The sequence below is a fragment of the Equus caballus genome, unplaced genomic scaffold (genome assembly GCF_041296265.1).
Source record: "Equus caballus isolate H_3958 breed thoroughbred unplaced genomic scaffold, TB-T2T haplotype2-0001078, whole genome shotgun sequence".
NCBI classification, from domain to species: Eukaryota; Metazoa; Chordata; class Mammalia; order Perissodactyla; family Equidae; genus Equus; species Equus caballus.
Genome location: NW_027222074.1, coordinates 1 through 2,500, shown reverse-complemented (window position 1 = coordinate 2,500; position 2,500 = coordinate 1). Strand labels below are relative to the sequence as shown.

Below are 2,500 nucleotides of genomic sequence, written 5' to 3'. Positions count from 1 at the left end.
GCCGCAGCCCCTCGCCCTCCGTGGCGAGAGGGGCCTGGGACGCGGGTGCGGGGAGGGTCCCCGGGGGGGAAAGTCGGGTCGGGTCTGGTGGCGTGCGTCGGACGCGAGGGGGCCCGCCCGGCGTCGAGGGGGCCGTGGGCGCAGTGGGGTCGTCGGTCGGCGGCGCCCGGCGGCGGGGTTCGGTCACGGGCGGGCAGCGCCGAGGCCTGCGTCCGTCCCCGGGTGGCCGCGGGCGGCGCGGGCGGCGTCGAGGCGGTGGCCGCGCGGCACTACCCGCTCCGCCTCGTCCGTTTCTTTGGCTTCCCCCCCATCCAGGTACCTAGCGCGTCCCGGCGCGGAGGTTTAAAGACCCCTGGGGGGCCTCGCCCGTCCGCCTTGGGTCGGGGCGGTCGGGCCCGCGGGGAGTCGGGAGGCCTGGCCCTTCTCCCCCAGACTCCGCCTCGCCGGGCCGGGGGGCGCCGCGCCGCCGTCGCGGCGGCCGTCGGGAGGGGGCGTCCCCGGCGGCCGTCGTGTCGTCGCGTGCGCGTGCGCGCCCCGCGTCCTCGGGCGAGGCGGGAGCCCCCGGGCGCCTGTGGGGTGTCCGAGCACGGCCCCGCGGGGCCCGTGCCGGACGCCCCGTCGTCCAACCTTCCGACCTCACGGAGTCTGGTCTCGTTGTGTCTTCCTGGCCGGCCGGAGGCACCCTCCGGGGATGTGCCGTGCCAGGGGCGGGCTCTCCCCCCGCCCTGCGGGGGGACCCCGCCGTTCAAACTCGTACGACTCTTAGCGGTGGATCACTCGGCTCGTGCGTCGATGAAGAACGCAGCTAGCTGCGAGAATTAATGTGAATTGCAGGACACATTGATCATCGACACTTCGAACGCACTTGCGGCCCCGGGTTCCTCCCGGGGCTACGCCTGTCTGAGCGTCGCTTGACGATCAATCGCCCCCGGGGTGGGTGTCGCCTGCCCCGGGGTGCGCGGCTGGGGGTCTCTCGCAGGGCCCGCCCCGGGCCCTCCGTCCCCCTAAGTGCAGACGCGGGGCCCCTCCTCCGCCCCGCGCGCCCGCCCGCCCCTCCTCCCACGCGCCCCGGTGCCCGGTCGTCGGAGGCGCGTGGGGGTCGGTGGCGGCGGCGCCGCGGGGTCCCGGGGTGGGGGCCGCCGCCCGCGAGTCGAGGGAGAGGCAGACGCGAGAGCTCGCGCCGAGGTGCCCGTGGCCGCCACGGTGCCTTCGGGGGCTCCCTCGCGCCGCACGCGGCCTCGGGGTGGCCGGGGCGGGGACGAGACGGGTCCCGCGGCGCGCGGTCGGGGCCGCCGTGTTCGGGGGGCCCGCGTCCGGGCCGCCTGTCCGGTCGCCGCTCGCCCCCGTCGGCGGTCCGTCCCGGTGCGTCCGGCCAGCCCCTCGCCGGTCCCCGGCGCGCCCGGGTCCCGGACCGTGACCCCTCCCCGGCCTCGCCCCGTCGGGGTGGCTCGCGCCGAGGCCGAGTCGCGTGCGCGGGGCCGCGCCCCGGGGACGCGTGCCCCGGCGGTGACCCGCGGGACGCCGCGGCGTCGTCCGCCGCCGCGCGCCCTCCCCCGGGTCGCGGCCGCGCCGCGCTGCGTGCCCCGAGCCCCGGGCGGGCGGGCGGGCGCCGCGTCCGCCGCCCGACGGGCCGTGGCGGCTCGCGGCGGAGGGGCGGGTGTCGGGAGGCGGTGGGACGCGCGTGGGAGGTCGGCGGTCGGGGGCGACCGCCGGCCCCGCCGCGCCCGCCGCCGCCCCTCCGCGCTCTCCTCCCCCGCGTCGCCGCGACGCGTCCGCCGTGCGCGTGGCAGCGTCCCGCTCCGCCCCCCTCCTCCCCGGCGGGGCCCCTCGCCCGTGCCGCCGGCTCGTGCCCCCGTCCGCCCGCCCGCGTCCCTCCGCCCGCCCGCCCGCCCGCCCTCCTTCGGGGGTCGGTCGTGGCGGGGGGCGGGGCGGAAGGCCGGGCGGACGTCGGCCGTGGCCTCGCGCGCCCGGGGTCCTCCTCCGCGGCGTTCGTCTCTCCGTCGCTCCCCCGCCTCGCTCGCGGGCTTCCCGCGCGCGGCGGCCGCCGCCGCCGCCGCCGCCGCGCCCTCCGAGACGCGACCTCAGATCAGACGTGGCGACCCGCTGAATTTAAGCATATTAGTCAGCGGAGGAAAAGAAACTAACCAGGATTCCCTCAGTAACGGCGAGTGAACAGGGAAGAGCCCAGCGCCGAATCCCCGCCCCGCGGTGGGGCGCGGGAAATGTGGCGTACGGAAGGCCCACTCCCCGGCGCCGCTCGTGGGGGGCCCAAGTCCTTCTGATCGAGGCCCAGCCCGTGGACGGTGTGAGGCCGGTAGCGGCCCCCGGCGCGCCGGGTCCGGGCCTTCCCGGAGTCGGGTTGCTTGGGAATGCAGCCCAAAGCGGGTGGTAAACTCCATCTAAGGCTAAATACCGGCACGAGACCGATAGTCAACAAGTACCGTAAGGGAAAGTTGAAAAGAACTTTGAAGAGAGAGTTCAAGAGGGCGTGAAACCGTTA

General features: G+C 77.6%; 1 non-coding gene across 1 annotated transcript; it reads left to right on the top strand.

Annotated features, from left to right (window-relative positions):
- The first annotated feature begins 757 nt into the window (after positions 1 to 757).
- Positions 758 to 910, top strand: LOC138922537 (5.8S ribosomal RNA). Its single transcript, XR_011435666.1, has one exon. It is a non-coding gene; the product is annotated as a 5.8S ribosomal RNA (ribosomal RNA).
- Positions 911 to 2,500: the final 1,590 nt, after the last annotated feature.